This window comes from Haliaeetus leucocephalus, unplaced genomic scaffold (genome assembly GCF_000737465.1).
Source record: "Haliaeetus leucocephalus isolate CR32 unplaced genomic scaffold, Haliaeetus_leucocephalus-4.0 Scaffold228, whole genome shotgun sequence".
Classification (NCBI taxonomy): Eukaryota; Metazoa; Chordata; class Aves; order Accipitriformes; family Accipitridae; genus Haliaeetus; species Haliaeetus leucocephalus.
This window is the reverse complement of record NW_010972664.1, coordinates 17,134,417-17,157,252: the sequence shown is the minus strand read 5'-3', so window position 1 is coordinate 17,157,252 and position 22,836 is coordinate 17,134,417.

The following is a 22,836-nucleotide window of genomic DNA, read 5'->3' as shown; positions in this document are numbered from 1 at the left end:
CAGAGCCTTTTCTCATCTCACTTGTTCCTGGCTGCAGAAAGGTCTCCAGCTATTTACGTATGTTGCAGAGGTGCCAAAAGACACACAACACGGCTGGCAGCTTCCAGGGCGCTTGGCTCCACTAACGCTGCAACTATCCAGAGTTTTTTGGAAGCTACTTTATTCCAGCAAATCTTTTTTTCTGGGGACACTTTGATCTGAGAACTTCTATGTATATACGCTTCCTAGCCTGATACTCTTTTTTAGAGTTCGTAATTAGACAAAGGGTGCAGAATGGCTTCACATCCTTGATAGCCTGTTAGCAGCTCATTTATTAATTATCCATGCATGAACTGGCTCAGATGAAATACAGATTTTTTAACCTATCACACAAAACATGAGATGCACTGCAGTTTGGTAAATGGTATAGTTATCGTGTCTTTATGTATACTGCATCTTTAGATCTACTGAAGAAAGACATATGCAGAGGCCAGGAACCATTTGTTCATTCTGTCAAGTACAGAGTGGTTTACAGTTACAATTCATATTGGTTTGGTTTGCTTCTCCAACAAACACAAAAACTTTGGCTTTCTTAAAAAATGAAAATTATGAAGAAAATTTGTAGTGAGATTAAAAATTTAACTTTTGTTTCAATTAAAAGCCCCAAATTGAATTATTTTTCACTTCCCTCTCTTTCTTTTCAATTTGGGAAAAGAAATCAGAGACAAAATATGATGGAACTAAACCATAACTTGTTTGCATCACTTCCCTCTATGTTTTTTAATTAAAAAGTCTACAAATAAAGGAGAAACTGAAAAGACTGAGGAAAACATAATTTGGCTTTCCATTCTTCTCCATGATACTTTTTGGTTTTCCTACGAACTCTCCCATGGTTAGAACTCATTCATGGTGAAACACTTTTGTCCCTTACTGTTTCTAGGTAACCTCAATTAAAAGCCATGCAGAGGGACAACAAAACATTGCCAACATACCAACAGTCATGCACTGTACGATAAAAATAAGTTCCTTTTTTGTGTGTTTATGTTTTGGTGCTTCTGCATGTCAGAATATTCCTCAGTTCATAGGAGCTGGGAAGGGTTACGTCAATTACTTTTTTGCTACCCTCCAATGCTGTCCTCTTTTCCAGTTTCCCCAGCATATTGCACTTCTCCTATGCCCTTCTCATTAAGATCCCCTTCCAATATCACCACTGGCTTACACGTCAAGCAGAATTCTTCCTGCAGCTTCTCACCAACCATCTCAAGATTGTCTCTCATCACCTCCTTTTGGAGCAGACCCCCCTCAGGTGTGGACAAACTCCTAGCTGCCATTGCTTCCTGAGTTCCCATGTGTGCTGCTTCTTGACGCTGTAGTCTGATGTGAAGGTGAACCTCAAACAAGAGGAGATGACAAGTAATGCTTGGGCCTAGCAGCTGCTTCAGCCAGTCACCATGGATGATATGCAAACCTCAGTTGGGAACTGGATGGGTATTTTAAGAACCACAGATGCACAGTTGGAAAGTAGCCCGTTTAACCCATGGTGATACCAGCTGTGAGGGATGACATACAGCAGCATGTACACTTTAGCAACTGAGCACTCAAAAGAATGTGGGATTTCTTAGCACAACCTAAAGCACACCGACACAGGCTGTTCAAGCCATGATGGAGTGGCATCTTATATAGACAGTAAATACTAGTGGGCTGTCTCTGAGCAGCAGAAGAATACAGGGTGTTAGAGGAAAATGTTAGCATATATGGAAAACAGGTGGATTCAGTCTGGAACCAGAAAGCACAGAGGTGGATTATGGGGGAGGGAAAAGCAAATTGCAAGGGAGGAAACAATGCAATAGAGAGAAAAGACAACTGGGGGCTGGAAATCACAGTGAGGAAAACCCGTGTGCATACCCCCGATGGAGAGAGTCCCCTCCCTCTGCTGAGCTTCCGGGCGTGAAAGCTTGGGCAGAGCCTCAAGAAACCCTCAGCATGCTGACGGCTCTGACTGAAAATATGAGTCATCAGCCCCCAGGATGACTCACGGCCGCACTCCTCCACCCTGAGCGGCAAACGAAAATATAGATGAAGAGGAAGGTCGGGCTGAGGACAGTACTACAAGCCAGGGAATTTCTCAGCCTCTCACTATGTCAACACTCATGTCATGAATCTTTTCACATTCAGCAGTTGGTGGCTGAGGAGGAGACAGCAGTGACCATCTGGGGAAGGAGAGAGGGGTGCCATCCTCCCTCATGTCGCCTGCCAGGGAGGGAGACATTTTGGCAACAGAAGTAAGTACCTGAGAGACAGAAAAAGGGCAACTGGTACTCAGTAGCTAGTTAGCAGGTGAACTAGGAACATGAAGGGGAAAATCACAAAGGGTTTTCCATCTCTTGGCCGATTGGGCTATGGCTGTGAGGATGGCACTACTTAATAGTTTGCCAGGCTGAAATCTTGGCCTCATTAGAGTCACTGGGAATTTGGCAACAGACCTGAGCAGAGCTGGTTTTCACCACGGCTTTGGAGCCACATGGTACAGAGAAACAGCAAAGGCTTGAGGCCCAGGCGAAGGCTGAGCTGTGTTACTGTCTAGATTGGTGCACCCCGGCCAGATCTCCCTGAGCACCACAGGGAGCTCCCAGCTGGCCCCAGGCAGACGGCATCGCTCTGAAGGTGCCCCAGCGCTGGGCAGAGCGGCTCCACCCCAGGCTGTGCCATGAGCTGACAGGGCTCTACAGGCTCTGGGAGCTGAGCTTAGACATCACCTTGGCAATTGCCACACAGCCAGGCCATAGGAAGCTGCCTGCAATCCCTCTGCTACAGAAGCAGCTGTATTGCACTTAATTTCCATCCCCTTTCTTTAAGTGCAGACTGATTGGGAGGAGGAGTAAGGCTGCTCGTGAGCCATTAATTCTTGCTGGAGCGGCACATGCTCCCACATCATACCACACTGCTATCGCTTCTCACCTCCCATTTAGTTCAATGCCACATCCTCCCTTGTTTCTCTGTTAATATTTGTTCAGACTATGAGTTACTGGAGCTGTGAATCTAGCTCTTGGGCACTGTTTGCCCAACAAGGCCTCCACTTCCTCTGGTGCTTGAATCTACCGGTGAGATTATATTAAATCATTCACATGCTGTCTTGTCACATAGCACAGAGCTGGCTTTCTTTGTACTGAGTCTTTTCCTGGCATCTTCAGGACACTGGTTAGATCATTACTATTCTGTTCCCACAACAAAGTGAGTTGGGTCATTTAGTAGCACATAAAAAAATTATTAACACAAATCTGAGCAGCAACGTTTCAGCTTTTCTTCCCAGATTGGTGAAATTCAGCATTAACTCTAAGCGCAGTGAAGCATTCACTTCATTTAAGTACTTCATCTTCTCTAATTGCCTTCAGCATGGAATCCCCTTCCCTTTCAATTCCTTTCTAGCAGCTTTTGGCCTCCAGCTAAAATAATGCCCTTTCACTCCCCTTTTTCATCAAACCATTGCCCTGAACATGGGGCCAAAGGATGTCAAGATAGATATACTTTTGCAGATACACTTAATGCTTGTGTAAATGAATGAATGCTTGAGTCAGAGTGCGCTTTATGGGTACCAGACAAGTTAAACTGGAACCTGAGTAGCACAGGATTGTCTTTGCACCTGTCATTCACAGTCGCAGTGTGCAGGAAACACCTCCCACCCCAGGATGGTTTGCGTTTCATGATTCCATAGACAGCAGTGGTTAGTGACTACCCGTTTGTTCTCAGCCACAAGCCCTGCTTTGCTGTATGGACTCAGCCTTGCTCTTCAGAGATGCTTCCCTCTTCTCATTCCTACACAGATTCTGTTTTCGCTGCGTGCCAGCTCCATGCTGCTGGCGCCCAGCTGAAAGGAGTGGTCAAAAGCCATCAATGGCAACTCATTACATGCATGGAGACTCAGCCAGGAGACAGAAGCAAAAGGAACACAGGGTTCATTCCAGTCTGGGATATTGTCACAAGGTTAGAAATATTTTCCCCTTTCCAAGGACCAGCCTGTATGTGAGAAGCAACTAATACACGAATGCTGTCCTGAATGCTTTTAATATGCTCCTGCATCTCACAGAAAATTTAGGAAAATTTGAGGTGTTTTGAAGGCTCTGCTCTTTTCTTCTCTGCTCTTGCTGCTTTGTTTTCAATACTTTTCTGAGGTCATGCTCCTTGGCTTGTAACAGTATGATTTTCTCTATAGCAACTAAGCTATTCTGCATAAAAAAAATTAGAAATCAAGGTGTTAAAGGCAAATGGCCCATCTAGACCAGTAGCTGGCAATTTGCATCATAAAATGGTTCTCTCAGTGCAATGCTCTGTCTCAGAAAACTACTCTGATGCCACACTTCATAATAAGACAAATTCTCCCCGTGACATAGTAACCCCACTTGTGTAATGTTCCCTAATGGACAAAGGGGTAAAAGAAGGAAAAAAAGAATTTATGCCTTGTGGCAACAGTCCTGACGCTAGATAGCCTATTTTAGAACTGCAATTTGAAGAGCTCTGCTTGTTTAGCCCAACCAAGCGAAGGCTGGCACAAAACATGATTATCCCAGGTATATTTATAGGGGTGATACATCGGGGAGGAAGGAGAGCTAATAAAGAACAAATGTCACAAGAACAAATGGGAATAAATGAGCCACAATAAAATTAAGCTGGAAATTAGAAACTGGCTCTACCTGTGGTGTTCTGGAAGAGACTCCCGGGGGGGTACAGGGGACAAAAAAACAGGGCTATTTTTAGGAAATAACAAAATCAGTTTAGGGAAGTTTTATCATTGTATGGCCTGAAGGCTATGATAGCAGAGGATCATTTCGGGAATCTTCTAGCCGTATATACTTCTCTTTCTAGAGCATTTACATTTCTTCTGAAAACAGGCTCCCACAGGCCTCTTAGAATACCCTGACAGAGGATTGCCTCTGTAATGCACAAGGCTTTTTGATCAAATTTTAAACCAATCTTGTTTAAGGTGCAGACTCTGCAGACTTGAATTAAACAAACAACAGTGATTTCCTTGGCCAAATCGATCTGATGTTTGTCCAAAAGATGCTTTCTGATTCACACAGGAATTAAACTGCATGACTTGCAGTACCCAAGAGGCAGTCTGAAGTGATCATTGAATACCCATTTATATTAACTCGGTTAACCTCCCCCCATAGCACAAAAGGGGCTCCGTGCTGGCGCATCTTACAATTTTAATTACAGTTTGCTTTTAGACACGCTAAGTCCCAGTCTGTGATCCCTCTAGCGGTGCCCACCATGCTCAGTGGCCCGGGGACCAGTGCAGAGCCGCGCAGAGGGAGTGCGCACTGCCATGGGGGTGCCGCCATGACCACCCCACTCATCAATCTGGTCGGGTGCCACGTGAGTAAAGGCCACAACACATTTCCACCCCCACTGCCATATCTGTGGCCTGCATCACCTGCTCTGATGCAAGACCCAAAGGAGAGTGCCCCCAAATTTCGCATTTCTCCCCAAATACATCACCTGGCTTAACAAACAGTATTACATTGCCTTACAAATCTTGCCAAGCTGATACTAGGCAAGCTTTGGGTAAATGAGAACTGGGCCCTTTCAGTATATACAAGCACATACGTATTTCTGCATATATCATATATAAGCAGACACACGGCTGTACGGCAGAGGAGTGAAACGCAGCCTCAATCACCCCTGCAGCGCGCCTGGCACCTGGGGATGCTGCATCAGCCTGCCAGAGCCACCGCCGCTGTGTCCCCATCAGGCTGCCAGGGCTGGGTGAGCTGCTAGCAGCCTCCCTCCGTCACAAAGCCAGCAGCTATGCTCAGTGTCCTCCCAGCGGCACCAGGCTCTGCAGCTCTCTGTCAGGTCACGTTCAGGAATCCCATGATAACTGCCGTGATACATATTTTTAAAAAAAGCCCAGCCCTGCCCAGGCCCCTCCATTGTCATTGCTGCCTGGCCAGAGGGGGAAAACCCAAGGAGGCACTTTGCTATGTTTCTATTTCTGTCTCCTGGACTGCAGAACACCTCATAGTTTAGCCAGTTCCTTGCTGAAGTTCGACTTTCACAACACTAAATATAGGAAATGTGCACTCTGCAGGGGCTAAATTTAGCTTTGCTGCGTTAGAAGGGGAGGTACCTCATTACTGGAGGCAGGAAAGCAAAACCACTGCAGGCAGGGAAACTTGGGTGACGCAGTAGCAGCCACTCTCTATTGTGCCAGTGCAGGAAGGAATTGAATTAGAAAGTTCAGTTCTGGTTCGATTTTCTCTTTTTAAACAAATCTGTTCAATGCCCTAGTGAGGTTTTACAGTAGTTCACCTCCTCCAGAAGAAATGACATATCCCCATGTTATTCCTGTAAAAAACATTTAGGAATATTGCTTATTTAAATCAAGGAGAGACTTTAAAATAATACAAATTAAAATTCAGGGTCGGAGGCATCTGAGCTTGCTACAGCTGGCATGTAAAGCCTTATATAAAGACCCTCACATGCAGTAAATCATGACTACCTGCCATAAGCCTGGGCAGGCTTTTCAGGAATGTTAATCGCTGCTAAACAAGGAGGACTGGCCTTCTCACAGCCGCAGCCTTTCAGCTCTAAGTCACCTATTCTAGCATACTTGGCAGGGGGGCACACGACCTGGACTCTGTTCCCAAGCTGTGCTATTCACCGCGGATTAGACAACATGCCTCGGTTCCCCTACCTAATCAGCTGCGGGGAGCAGAATTTCTCCTGTGCTGCAGAGCATTTTCAGAGCCAAATGAAGAGTTAAAGCCATTAACTTGGGCTGGCTGGCTTCTCTTTAGAAACCACAAAGGCCTGGGAAGATTGGAAAGACAGGATTTTGACCAAAATACTATGCAGAAAAAAAAGTCTGACTGCTTGAAAACAGGTTTCCCAGAGGGTGTCATCCCACGCGAATCAGCACAGGCAGGTGGCTGCCCAGAGGCCCCAGATGCCCCACACCAGCAGGGAGGGGACGGCCACGGCCACGGCTGCATCATGGGAGGTGTCGTTCACCGAGATGGACCCACACTCAGCCGCTGACTACAGGAGTGGAAGCAGCCAGTGTAAAACTCTTTTCAGGAGTTACGATGGCATTTCAGAGGTGTAAGGGTTAGGTTCTTTTCGAAATTTTTCAGAGAGTCCCATTTCTCCACTACCATTCTCATTTACCTCCAGCGTTCTCCAGTACGAAATGAGGCAACGAGCCGGAGCAGCTTCCAGGTGAGGAACTATTATGTAATAGGAAGCCAAATCAAAACATCACTAACATAATTATTTCATCTTCATACAGAGGACGATGATACACAAACTACATGATGGAGAAGATGACCTGTTCTAAAAGAAAGTAACATTGGGATCCACAAAATGTTCTTGTCAGAACCAAATATAATGACCAAAAATACCCTTTTCCAAGCCCACACTAGATTCAGCCCTGGTTAATTCATGGCATGGGACAGCTGTGCAACCATTTTACCATGGACTGCTGACATAAGTACGTTACTCACTGATACCTAATGTCTATACCAGGAAGGTGAATGTGCCCAACACTTGTTCTCTAGTACCGACTGGCCCTTTTTCACCTACTCTTATAGCCCAACTCCCTTATAGCCCAAAACATTTTGGTCCTTGCTAACTTTCAAGCAGTGCATGTGAATTGTCTGGGAGAGTGTTATTTGGCTGGGGCCAAAACAGGTCAGTGACAATAGCTGAGCATTATAAACAAAATCATACTCAGCATCTGGAAACAATCTCTGGGACTGTTTCATTTATTAGCATAGATATAGTCACTGAGTTTAAACTGAGGAAACCAAAACTGTCTTTCCCCTCAATACATCTAGTAAATAATGTTAAATTAAATACTGTTTAGTCTGACTCACAGGCTACAGACATTTACCAGCCCTCTTGCCAGCAATTAACTCATACCCTATCACTTCAAGTTTTGGTCCTGGGAGCTGACAATGCTGTAACTGACACACTGAGGTGTTGGAGTAGATGAGTCCTTTCAGAAAGGCAACAATCAGCAGGATTTTAAAATTCAGGATGTTTATCCTGTCCATCAGTTTACACTTTCTTTTGCCTCTTGGTGTGCAAACCATACTCCCTTGGACTCATGCAAAGGCAGCTTTGAACCTTCAGAAGGCCTTACAAAAATGCCTTATGACTGCATGTTCATGAAGTAGCTGTAGACAGATAGAAAAGGAGAAACTATTTCCAAATATAAACTCCTTGCAACAAAATTAGAAAGCATGTGGAAAGGAAGGGACTCCATACAGGACCACCTCTAATTTGAATATTTTTGTGTTTTTCATTGCTGTCCCTGAGGGGCTGAAGGTAGGCTAACTCCACTCCTCCTTCAGTTAAGCCTCTCATGACCCTGATATTCATTCCATATTCTGAATATTTCAACTGGTCTAATGAAAGATATTACCACTTCCTTCAAAACCTCTGCCCTCTCTGATACCAAGGGGTCATAAGCACAAATCCGATGACTAAAAAAACATTACAGGTGATACCGCACTCGTACACCTGCTTCTTGAGATCCTTTTCTCATGCTTCTCACACGTGCCAATGGAGACTTCAGATACTAATTATTCACAGCTATACAACATGGCCAGTAACAGCCCAGCTGGAAATAAGCCTAATGAAATATGCAATATAGACTCATTATACCGTAGACTAACATTAACAAAACAAGCAAACAAAAAAGCCAAACAAACAAAGCACACGATTATGTAGAGAAACAAAAAAAGAGAAAAAATTAAGCAAATGGAGCCAGGTCCACAGGATTTCCCTTGTTCATAGACTTGTATCAAGAATTTTTTTTAGTCTTGTGTAACAATTCCAGCCACTTCTAACGCTACGGGCCATAATTCTCAGTCCTCTGTACTTTCAAAAGGCAAAGGATATTTTATCCCATACTGGTTTTAGCTGTTGATTTTCTGTGTAATAGCTTGTATGGCGATATGTTTGGGATTTGTGACCAAACCAGTGTTGATTAACATAGGGATGTTTTAGCTGTTGCTAAGCAGTGCTTACACAGCATCAAGGGCTTTCTTTCTTCTCACCCCACCCTGCCAGCAAGCAGGCTGGGGGTGCATAAGAAGCTGGGAGGGGACACAGCTGGGACAGCTGACCCCAACTGACCAAAGGGATATCCCAAACCATATGACATCATGCTTAGCAATAAAAGCTGAGGGAAGAAGGGGCAATGTTCAGCGTTATAGAATTTGTCTTCCCAAGGAAATGTTGTGCATGATGAAGTCCTGCTTTCCCAAAGATGAAAAGCAATGGCACCTGCCTGCAAATGAGAAGTAGTGAATGAATTCCTTATTTCGCTTTGCTTGCACATGGAGCTTTTGTTTTACCCATTACACTGTCTTTATATCAACCCACAAGTTTACTCAATTTTGCCCTTCCAGTTCTCTCCCCCATCCCACTGGGAAAGTAGCGAGCGGCTGGGTGGGGCTGAGCTGCCTGCTGGGGTTAACCCACAAGACATCCCCGGCCCTGCAAGACATTCAGTAGGTAGCCTTTCAGTGGGTTGTGTCTGTTGGTATTTCAGCTGTAAAAAAAGGATATCGTTTCCCTTGCACTCTATACTACTATGCATTTTTAGACTTTTGATTATTAATCACCCTTTTGGTACTTATTCTGATTTTTCATCTTATTGGATTTAATTCTTAATAACAACACTTCCCCTTTTTAGCTTAACATTTCCCATCTTTATCAACATGAGCACGTACTCTCTTTTAGCTGTCACGTAGATGAATGTACTAATTTAATCTTTAAATCAGTGTCTGCTGGAAGAGAAGTTTTATGAATGTAACTGAGAACCCCCAGTTCTTTTGTTGTGCAAAACAGACTGTTTAGCTGAGCTTTGCCTTCTCCAAGAAGAACGTCTTTGAGTTCTTCTCAATTTCAGTTCTGTATTACTAGATTCAGAGTTACTTTCCTATTTCCCTATTCCCTTCTCTGTGTGTGTGAGCAGTAAAGGCACACAGAAGGAAACACAGGGGAAGTCCAATGAACTCTTGCTTAGGTCATCATTGACCACAGAAGCTTCTGTAACAGAAATTCCCTGAAAAGAAAACATTTCACCACCTGCCTATGTATCTGACAGGCAGAGTGAAGGAGAAATGGGATAGGAGACCTTGCAGCCTGTAAACAATCTAGTTGGTGCTATTACAATGAGCTACTAATATTGTATATCTAAACACACATACAGAGGACTATCATCCTTACCTAAAAATCTGACATGAAACATATATAATGTCTGTAACATATATAAATAAATGTTTATGTGGTTAGGTAGACCTATAGCATATCATGAAATCATTTGGCATAGTGACAACTTCACTGTCATACTGAGGGCTCTTCCTTCGAACATGGTTTTGGGTGCCTGTTTGGTATAGACCTTTCAGCTTATTTACTTAGGTTGCAGGCTTGTCCTTCACAGGGTGTTTTTCTGTTACATATTGGTTTACTATCTGCCACAATGGTTCTTGGTACAAGACTGGAGTTCCTGGATCTTATTGTGATGACAAAGAAAATTCTTCCTTAGGCCAAAAATATCCTTCCTAAATCTATCAGCTGAAGTGATTGTTACACTTACACAAGGCCAATATCTCTGAATAATTGATGAAACCACAGAGAGACATAAGATGTGCAGTGCAGTTAAAGGATCACCTACGTTGATGTAAGTTATATATAAGATGCAACCCATCTTCAAGCTTATGGAGCCAATGCCATATCCTTTGAAATCAGGAGTGATCAGTTGAGTCTACCTTGGATAGCAGCCAACAAACCAAACATTTAGAAGGACTTAAAAAAATGACTTGTAACTCCTTGTCCGTGAGGTGATTAATTGCTAGACAAAAAAGTGTAAACAATCTTCAGATATAAATTCTTCACAACATTAGAAACAACATGGAACAGAAGGAACTTAATACATAACCTAGCTTGAATACTTCTGCAGGTATTCAATCTTTTACTTTAAAGGAAATTTACTTAATCTGACAGCATTCTGACCCAATGATCTTGCTGAGCCCCACATTAAAATAAAACAGTGAATTCATATAGTATGTCAATCATCAGAGTATACTATGCAATGATAATTCCATTAAAATAGTTCACAATAAGAATAATAAAGGCAAAAGATATACAAGCAAATACTCCACATATATATTCAAGTTTTCTTTTTATCCTGTAGAAACTTTCTGTGTTTTTGTCCAGTTTGTCATAACATTCTAGCCTTAAGCATCAACAGTAGAAGAAAACAGTAGAGATTGAGACCAATTGACCATAATTTGGAGAAGGAAAGAAGAAAGCAAAGAAAGTACAAACGTTATCATCTTGTAACAGACCATAAAGACGGACAAACACGTTTAGATCGTATCACTATCATAGGTGTTAGATGCACGTTATTTTGCTTGCAAGTGATAAAATGAAGGCAACTGGTAAAATAGCAGAGCCTGATTGAGGATAAATTAGTAGAGCTAAGGCAGTAAAATGGATCCATTAATGAATCTGTTTGCTTACTTTCTGCACTTCAGTCAGCCTGAGATGGGCTCATTCAATGGTTACTTTGCAAAATTCTTTTGGATGAACAAACCTCCTAATTCTCTGGTTTGGATTCCTCACTGAAGAGGTACATGTTTCCACACTGAGAAGGGCTGACTTTCTTTAAACAGGAGGGAGCTGGGCTCTACATTTATGAAGTTAGTTGATGTAAAGTTCTAGTTTCCTAAGAGCTGAAGAAGAAAGGTTTCAAAGCTTTCTTTGATCAAAGCTGCGAAGAGTGACAACATTAGAAACAGCAGTGGAAAGAATAAAATGAAACAAACAAAACAATATCCCAAGACTTCTGCCTGCCAATTCAACCTCCCAGTGCCAAAAATGGACAATACTGACTTACTTATTAAATACAGTTTTTTAAAATCAGAGTTATGAGTTACAGCTCTCCAGTTTTTAAGATATTTACATATCTGACTCGACGTACATGAAGCATAACTTTGAACTTCACAGGACCACTATTTGCAAGAAAGTAAGCAGAGTTGGATTTGTCACCAGCAACGCGCATCCCATTGGTACTGCCCCATGCTGCAAATACTCTCTAGGCCATGTGAGGAGGGAAAGAACCTGCTGCCACGTGAAGTCCCCATCCAGAACAGGCACACATCCAACACCAGTTAAACACCCATCTCCTGCACAGAGTTTAAATACATTCTGGTAATTTAAAATACAGGCAGGCAATAAATAAACCTCTGAAATTAGTTTCAACATAAGGGAAAACTAGATTTCTATTGTTATTAGAAACCTGAGCTCTTACTCCAAACCACCCACAGCAATTTGCTGTAATCACTGCTGACTACTTGTTATTTTCTTTGATTTCAGCAATCTTTATATTTAATAAGGTAGCTTTATCTTTTTTGAAACTTCAATTCGTTACAAGTAAACAAGGTAGAGAAAAATCAATTATTCAAAGTATTAGAATAGAGGTTTTCATTTTAGTCAAATCTTCCTCTGATTATATTATTATACTTTAAAAAATGAACCTATTTTATATCTCAAATGAACTTAAAACAACAAATGTTAATAATTAACTATAATACTATAAATTAAGCAATTGAAAACTGTCATTGAATCAGTGAGCTTTTGTAAGTAGTTAAACAAGTTAATTTTTTTTCTAGAAAGAAAGGGATTAAATACCTTTAACTAAATTGTCATATCCCACTTTATAAATAAAGTACAACAAACCATTTCCTGAATTAAGAAAGTTTCTATTCATTCAAATGTCAGCACCTACAGAGTTTCTATATTGGAATATTCACTGCTGTTATCCAGAATTCTGTAAAGTAAAACTTTTACTGAAGATTTCAAAACTTGTTCAGTATGGAAAACCTATTAAGTCATATTAGAAATTATTTGGAATGTTGGTTTTCAGCATATGAATTTGTGTTCCAGTCTCCTTCCAAAATTAACTTGATACAATTGGTAAATAAAAAGTTAATTATGCCATAAACATGAAACGTTTCCTTCACCTTTTCCTAAATCTACTACAATAGGAATATTAGAATGCAAAAAAAAAAAAAATTATATAATTGCTTAAGCATACACAGCTACAGAATATCCTTATTAGCTAAAAAACCCCCACCATTTTGTGTAAAGATTTTTATTTGATTACAACAATCAAATACAAATACTTTATAGTTAGTGCCACAACTCTTGATTTGGGAAAATATAAGTTAAAAAAAGTAATTAAAGTCACTGAATTAAAAGACAATTTTAACCTTATTGATTTAAAATTGAAGCAACTTAAAATCAGTCCCTCATAGATCCTGTTGAGTGACTGGTAGAAAATTATTTAATCTGATGAAGTTTCTTTCATCCTAATTTGAGAATAATTTCTGAAAAAGCTAACTTTTTCTAATTTATTGTATTAAGCATAATTATCATTAATATTATTTATCAAATAACTGTGGGTCAGCAATGCCTTATCCATAGATCATTTTCAGTTGTCTGAGAATCTGAGACTTGAAATTTTGAGTTGAATGTTCTCAGCCTCAACTGTATACACTATGCAAGTCATACTGCAATCTTCCATTTCTACACCAGATAAGCACCATTCTTAGGTTTAGTTTTCCAGCAGAAATGCTTGTGCGTGTGAATTTTTTTCTACTTGTATTCTCTACCTATTAGCCACCTTTGCTTAGATACTTATTACACAGAGCTCTGGCAAACAGCCATATAAGAGATCTCTAAGAAGCAAGCAGAAACAGTATTGTAGGAACTTGAGTGAAGGTCCCTTTCTTTCAGAATACAACTGGACTAATGCTTTAATGCCAAATTGAAAAATTAAAGTGCAAATCATTTCTGACCAGTAGGACACACTGAATCCAGAGGCAGCTGCCTTTCCCTAGCAGTGGTGCAATATTTGTGCACAATTAGTATAGAGACATCAGCAGTTCTCTCAGCGTAAAATGCAGGATGAAGCAGCATATGGTGTCCTGTCACTAATCACCCCGGAAGGAAGCTCCTTCTAAATAGATGAATCAATGAAAGAAACTCATTATTCAATGAAATCCACCCTGCAGAGGTTTGAAGTATGCGGGAGAGTAAACACAAATTAGACTATGTGCTATCCCCGTACACAAAAGCTGTTATCTATACTTGTATGCTTTACTGTTACAGTACAGCACCACTCAGATTCTCCACAGAGATAAAAACATACCATGAAAGTGAAATTTCCACGATTGTACATGATCAATTTAATCTAACGTACAGCACACGAGACAGGCGAGAACTTGTAGAGCACAGGTCCTACTAGTTCATATCCGTGTCAAGCTGCTCCTGACCGAAGTGAAGGCAGGCTCAGAAGTGAGCAGTAACGGGTGTCTCTTGTGCTCCTCTCTGCTATAAGGTGCTCGCTGGTGCACCCAAGGCCCTGACAGCGTGCTCCCGTGGGGCTTCCCTGCTTCATGGTGTGGAAGCACCACTCCCCCCAAGCTGCCCACTCCCCATGCCCCTAAAGCACCCGGCATCCCATAGCGGCGGTGCAGCAGGCCCCCAGACCGTGTTCATTCAATCAAGCCTGCAACGGCTCAGCGTAGAGGCCATGCTGGCACAATACTAAGTCCATCAATAACTTGTACTGAGACAATTCCCATTACAAGTTTATTTATAGGCAGAGTAGACCTATAAATATCCAGGAGATAGGCCAAATACCATAAAAGAGCCTTTTCATTCTCTCATTCCACAAAGCGACACCTAGCAATCACTGGTCAGTAAAAGATATTAACGAGGTGTTGTTTCCTGCTCATGGAACGGCTGAGTAAGAGGCCAAGGACGTTCCCGCTTCTGTAACAACAGAGCTATGGCACTGAAGCACAGGGGCTAGGGGCTGCAATCAAGCATTACTAATGTGCTCAGTAGCTTAGGTATTAAGTTCATTAAAGAATAAAAAAGGCATGGAAAGAACACGTAGGCAAAATGTAATGGATAGCCACAGGTGGGAGGAAAAATCAGCTTTGAATTCTCCCTAGAATAATTTCTTGCATAAGACTTTATATAAGCTGACAGCCTTTCACATTCTCAGAATAGGATCCCAAAATTCACTGGCAAGGTCTGCACCCTCTGGTAAAAACGGCCTCAAGACCGCATTCACCAACTACCATGCTGTTTATTATCAGGGAAAACAGGAACAGCCAGTTTCAGGTGGGGTCGGAGCACAGTTTTGACAGCATTTGGGACTCTGATGTCACCCACCATCAGCTTACAACCTGGCAGGCCTGAAGAGGCACCTTGCTCCCTCTCTGCAAACTGTGTGGAAAACAGCTATGCTGGCAGGGGCAGGAAGGAAAGCTCACCTGGATCAAAGCCTCTCTGGAGTCCAGGCTTTTAAAAAAAAAACTGCAGAAAAAACGCAGCAAGCTCTGTGTGCCTCCTGGAGTTGCAACTCTACAACAGTACAAGTGCAGGCAAAACCAGCCAGCACCAAAGCACCCTGCTAAGCTAGCAGCGTGTACGAGCACGCACTTACTTGCCCACGGCCCTAGAGAAGCCTGAGCTCAAACAGAATACTCTAAGAGGAAAGGAAAAACCGTGAAGCCTGTCCAGCTTTTGCCACGTGAGCACATATTTGCTCTGAGGTGCCTTTATGCATTTCAAGCCACCCAGTTGTTTTTATGGATGAGACCTATGCTCAGCATGTCATTTCAAAGTCAGAGGCACAAGCAGCACAAGAAGGTATAGGTTTGGTTTCACATGCTGGGCTCACACTCATCTCTCTTTTTTTTTAAACATAATTTGGAACCATATGCCCAACTGAAGAAACAGGGAAACCATAAAACCAGCATTATTTTAGAGCAGTGCCCAAGGGACTTGTCGCCTGACATTCAACTTTGCTAGAATTCCCAGTACAATGAGGACAGTTACATTTCCTAACTTTGCTTCCCTACTCCCTCAGAAGGTGAGCACGAACTCCTTCATGGAAGTTAATAGGGGGATTTGGTTTGTATTTTACCTTCTAGGGGAAATAAATCTTTCCCTCAAGATCTTGAAAAAAATCTTGACAGTATTACCTGAACATATCCCTAAATACTCCGAATTCTCAGCACAGAAAAGCAAATCCCTGCTTTAATTAAAAAAGTGCCATGGTTTTTAATCTAACCTCATGTTTTGGGAGCCTTCAGCTTCTAGGAGTTCAGGATTGGAAAAGTTGGTTATCATATACCCGAATCTCTTAAGAGCATACATTTTAAATAAAGAAGAGGAAGAAAGTAATGATATCCTCACTGGGCAGGCACAGCCAATATAAGCAGCATGCAAAAGGTTACAAGAGGAAATCAGTTGTACATAACACAAATCCAGATTTTCAGAACACTTTTGTAGGGCTTTCTGAAAAAATTAGCCTCTTTCTTTGCATAAAGAACAACTGCGATGACTTGGCATGGAATCTCTTAATTGAAGCCACTGCCAGACATAAAGAAAAACCAAAACCTGTCCTGGAAAGAACCTGCTGTGCAACCCCATTTGGAAGGGCAGATAGGTGTCATCTCTGCACACAAGCTGAATGAGCCCCAGGTATGAAACAGAGGGAACAAATACAGGCAGCCTTTAGAATGTCCCAAGTGGTCCTCACAAAGTCAGGAGGTTCATTTACCTCACCATTTCATACTTCTGGTATGGTATATTATTTACTCTTTTATAACATAAACTATAGCAGACTTCTGGAAAGCTCCCTCAGCTTAATCCAAATCAGGGTCTAGATGTACTTAAACACTTTCACAAGCCAATATTTCTTATTTCTGAACCTGCAAAAATTACCAGCTGGGAAGTCCTCTTGATCCCAATCAGTATTTTGAGGTGCCAAGATGTTTGAGAATGGATAACTTTGGATAGACAGGTTGTTGTTTGTTTGAACGCAATCATTTAACCCAGATGGTGTGGAGAAGGGTCACTGTTTAACAAGTACAACAAAGAAGGTAGAAGATACAGAGAATTACATCTTTCTGCCCTGCTCTTCTTCAGCTGAGTAACTTTTTTTCTTTCCAATTCCTTTAGTGGTCGGGTAAAATAGGGACAATACCACACATCACATAGAAGATGAGACAAAACACATGCAACCCTTTGTGCATGTTGTATAAAAGCTATTCATGTGTTCACCTGTCCACACTGCACCAAGCAGGCCTGAGCTCCTATTGTCGTATTGAGGGGAATGAGAAAAAATTCCTCTGGAGCAGGTCAAGTCTGTGGTGAAAAGGGCTTTAGAAGTATCTAGAAAGCCAGTACAGGTCATCCAGTTCATTCAGAAATAAGATCATGATGTAGCTGATCAAGGAAAAAACTGAATTGTTTTTATTATTCTGCCCAAATCAAATTAGTTGTCCATGCTCTGGCCTGGAAATTAGAATCATTCAAGCACAGTGATCTGTAACCCTTTCAACATGCTCACCCTAGAAAACTTGCCCTTGGGAAACAGACTCCCCACAATTAAACCAAATCTACTATCAGGTTTTCCTTAGTCCCATTTTGCACAATCCTTAGAAGCAGCCCAGAGAACCCGCTTCTGCTGCTCAGCGTTCCCAGCGCTGCAGGGTCTGATGTGCAGACAGATCCTGCTGCTCGGCAGTGTGTCACTTAGACCTTGTCTGCGCTGGGGAGTTCAGCTGCTGGCAGCGGGCAGTGAGTTTGGCAGCACAATAGCTGCGTAGGCAGGCAAAGCTGGTGTTGGTGCTGGTGTACAGTCCAGCCCAACTTCAAGCAGGAATGAACTACGCTTCAGTAGGTATTGGCAGCTTATCAAGCCCAAGCTTGTGGAAAGTCTTGCGATTCTGCCCTGCTGTTGTAAGAAGCAAAGGAGAACAGGTCTCTCTGTACTGTGCAACTGTGCCTGTAAACAGACTTAACACACAGCTTAGAAAAATAAAACTCAAGAGTAAATACTCCTGAACAGTCAGCTGCTAAAAAGAGGGAGTTTCATATTCAGGCACTGTTATCTGAAATTAAGGTCTTTTAAAAACAGCACTGACAGTCATTTCTCTCTGAGAGCATGGCACATTATCTCTGGCTGGTACGCCCTGTCGATTTTTAACTACCTCTATTCTGCCTCACCAGCTTCATGCCTTGCTGGGCTCCAGCTAGAGGTACCCAGACAGAGCAACCAGAGCACAGGGAGCCTCCGCGGCATAACAGCCATCAGGATCGTGAAGGCACAAAGCCTGATTCTCACCTGTTTGAACTCAATCCTCCTTCACCCAGCTATGAAGATGCCTAAGCAAGGTCATGCCCAAAGTCAGCTGAAACTGAATTGCTGCAAGGAAAGCTCTGCTGAGGGGAAATGGTTTTCAGCAGTTTTTTGGGCCAGAAAGGACCAGCAGACCACCTAGCCTGACCTCCTGCATGACAAAGGCTGCTGCAGAGAATAGCTGCCGGGAAAAGGCACCTCCTTCTAACCTGGCAGTGAAGTACTGGCAGGCCAGGGCAGGTCCAATATCAGTCTCTCCAGTCCCTGAATGGGAAGAATGAGGGGTATTCATAACATGGCCAGCAACATATGATTTCTTTCCTCACAACAAAATAAGCCAGCTCAGGTTGCCCTTGAAATCCACTACATTAGGCTGCATTTCCCCAAGACAACCAAGCCTCTAAATCCTTGAAAATTCCCTCCTCTTCTCTCCTCCCTCCAACACTTCTGCCCAGGGAGAGGAGTCTTAACAGGTGCCTGTCAGTTTCTTCTCTTTGCAATCTCTCTTTTCCCCTGGTTCTCCAGGCTAGCTAATTCTCCAGCCTTTTCTTCCCCTAAGGTAAAGCTTAAATCACCTGAGAATAGGTAATAAGTGAGCAGATAAGCCATTAAAGACTATGACTTACCTGGACTAGATTGCAGCTACCTCAAGGCACTTCTCCTTTACAATGTTCCCTCCCTTTTTTTGTACTTACTTGCCCTATACCCAGGTGGTGAGACCTTGTACAGTAGCACTGTTAACATGGCCCATACTCCCTGCACAAGCTACCTACGTTACAAGCCAAGTCTGAAGGAAAGGGGAGCAGCCTCCATGACCCACCTGTCTCACCCCACTCAGAGAAGAAACAAATGAATACACAAAAGCCTACAGAAACTAAGCAGAGCTTTGACCCTGATCCAGCTGATGAGCTGTCAACTTGATTTGCAATGAGATCTGTGCTCCCTCACAAAGAAAAAACACAGGAATGAGATATATTGAGTCACAGGGCACAGAAGAAAGGAGAGATCAGGTGGGAGCATGAGTGTGCTTCAAGGCTGAAGAACAAATCACGATTGCGAGGCTCATCCAAGTCTGATGGAAGGACTGAGGCACGAATTTGGAGAAAGAGCCAAAGTGTTTGCAAACTTCCCAGCTCCAGTTCCCCATGAGGGAACTTCTGCAGTTCTGCAAGCAGCACCAGATCTGCACACCTCCAGTAGACTTCACTGCCAAACAATAAAACTTACATACAAATCTTACCTAAACATTAATAACTATAGTAAATTGCAACTGAAAAATGCTACTGCTAACTCAAGGCAAGAGTCCAGCTCCTACTTATTTCACAGTAGCTATTTCCTAATGCCTTTGAGACTTAGGCCATACAGTTTACTTTACATCTAATTGAACAACAGAGCTCTACCCCCTGACAGAGCACAGGAATCCAGCAAAGACCAATGGTGCCCGAGAGCTACAACACCCTCTCCACAGCCAATTTGAGGAACAGTGCACTGCTACAGCACTACTTCCCTGTTTTGCCAGACTTGTTTACTCTTTTGTGATAGGAGACCTAATTATACTTTCCAATACTCTTACAATCTTTTAAAAACCTTAGGAGAGAAGCACTATGCAAGAGCAGTGTTATTACTTTCAATGAATATGCTGGTTGCATATGATGAGAGAAGAGAAAACAGCTCGCAGGTGGACCAACAGAGAAGAGCTGGAGCAAGGTAAGGACTGGGATAAATAAGCATGGCAGTCCCCAAATTTTTTAACTAGCAACAATCAGCTGATTATGGTCCCACTTGATTTGGGGCTGCATCAATACCTGTTTAGCTCTGAAGTACAAACTGCCCCATCAAGCAGAAATTAGGTCACCTATTCCCATATATGCTTTTGATAGTATGATACCAGTAACCTCCTTTTCATTCTGTGTAGAAAATGGGGAAAATAATTGTTGATCTCAAAGAAGGTAGTGTAGGGTGTCCTATGTCTGTAAATAAGCTAGTGCACAAAGAGCAAACATCATCTGAAACTAGACCTGGCACAAATAGGTAGCCTTACTGGCCACAGGGACATCTGGCTAATTTGGGCTGGGTTTGTGTATGAGAGGACAGTGAGGGCATTGACCAGATCTGGCATTCTTTGCTAGACTAAGTGGAGTGCTGCACATGGGGCCATGCTGAACCATGGGGGAAGGATATAGTGGCCCATGACCATGCTGAAATCAGCTGAATTAAGTGCAAGAATGTGATAGCTGAAATAAGTGCAAGTGATAACCATGGGAGGGAGCTCTTAATTTATTGCTGTCTTAGACACTGTGGGGGTTTCTGCAGCTCTTAGCGAGAGATAAAAGTAGTTTGCAGAGGAAAAGTGAAACAGCATTTAACAGTCACAGCCTGATCTCTGAAATTGCAAAGAATAAAATGAATGTTAACTTTAGGGGGGAGGGGGGAAATTTTCCCATCCCCTCTTGCCTCCCACATTGCATCACTCACTGCAGTGAGCTCAGGTGAATAATACAGACATACATTTGTCTAACACATGCTTTCATAGTCATTATGAGGGGGAAAAACCCAGAGACTGAATAAACCCCAAGGACTCTCTTTGAGAAAGTTCAAAGTGGAACATTTTCAAGAGTGGGTGTTTGCTGCAGGCCCCTGTGAGCTGAGCTCTTTTTTCCTTGCCCCTCTCATTTAAGCCTTCATTTGCACGGTGACTCTCCTGCTGTTACTGGCTCACTGAGCAAATGGCTAAGGAAATACAAAAGCCAACTGAAAGGAAAATACTTCTTCTCAGTCTGTATCTCTTTAAGGGTACAGCTGCATGAGCACCAAGTTTCACTCCATAGGGCAGATGAGGATCTAGTGTTGTGATCAATTTTAAGAAATTCTAGAACACTTTGTGGAACAGGATGTGGCCCAAAATGGTCAGATTATAGTAACCAGTGTGAAGCAAGGCAATGTACCTCAGCAGTAGCGTGGTTAGAAAGTGTGACAGTGCTTCATCTGAGAGACGAAGTAGAAAAGTACCTATTCCAGAGGCTATTATAACTCTCTTTGAAGGAAGAAAAAAGTATCCTAATTGAAAAAAAAAAATCCATGGATTTCTCTTGCAGAGATTCTAGAATGATCTCTTCCTACCTTCTTCTCTATTATTTTTTTTTCTAGAAGCCATAGGGGTTAACATCATAACTGCAAATGAAAATTTGTCCAATTTGTTAAACTCTTGTCATAGGACCTCATGAAGGTTTGGTTATTAAAAATGCTTACAAGTATAATTATTGTTTTAAACAAATGCATTTATTAGAAATCAGCTATGTGGGGAAAAACCAAAAGAAATAAATCCCAAGGATTGTCTTTTGGAAAGTTCAAGAAGGTGACGTTTTCAAAAAAGGAATTTTGCACTATTTGTCTGCCTTCCCTTAATTTTATTTTACTTTTTTAATCCACTGGGTAATTTCAGCCAATGACTAAACAAAAGGCAGAAATCCCTACGGATTTTCCAAAAGCTAGTGTCTGAACAGGAGAAAGACTCAACACAGTGCCTCCCCTGTGGGGAAAAGCCAGCAGAATAGAGGTATTTGATGCAGCAGGTCTGTCAGCACACGAGAACTAAAGAGCCACAAGCATGTAGAGAGCATGCACGGTTTTCTTTGGCACATGAAAACACATGCTGAAGCATTAGAATAATTCTTGGGTGGAGGCAAGAGAAGTTAGCAGATAAAGGACTGAAAGTTGAACCCAGGCTTACTGATTCTGCTTATTGCTCTGCTGCCTGGAACTTGCTGCTTTATTTGTGATTCTTTTTTACACAGCCCCCACTCCAAACATTTATTAAAATAGATAGGACTGCAAAAGTATTTAATGGCAGTGATAAGAAAAAGTTTGTGTACTTGTAAATAATAGCACATGCACAACAGATGAGAGTGAGGCACACAAATATTACAGATGTGTGTTTTAATACCTGTAACTCCCCCTTTCCCCTAACAATCTCAGCCCTTCAACATATTCCCTGTGATGACCATCATGGAGCAAAGGGATCCAAACACATACAGAATGGCCAAGGGGCTCTCTCCAAGGTATGAGATACAGTTCAGGAAACCGTTCCCCATGGAGAAAACATAAGCATCTGAGCTTCTTCAGTTTTCTGAGGAAAGCTCAAGTTTACCCAGAAGCAATATCTTGGTTCAGATGCATCTCCAATGTCTACAGACGCTGACTATCCATGGTTAACCAAGAAGTATATTTATTTCTCACACAATAGGCTTGATTCTTCTCCTGAAGACTAACAGAATAAGACTTGGTTCCCACATCCTTGATCCTACAGATAGGGCACGCACAGGAAGAAGTGCTAAATGAAATCTGCACACTCTGTTTTACATGAGAGCTGAGGAAGAGAAAGCAGAAAAAGAAATAACAAACAAAACAAAAAAAAAGGAAGAAAAAAGCAATAGGGTGGACTGAGAATATTTCACAAATTCCCAAAGGGATTTGGCTCTTGTTTCAGCATGTACAATATTTAGATACTTTCACAGAATTGAGCTATAGTCACCTCTGTAATTCTCTGCAGCAATAGCATTGCACGGTGTTTAATTAGCTTCCTGGTATGCATCTCACAAAGAACCAAAACACACAAG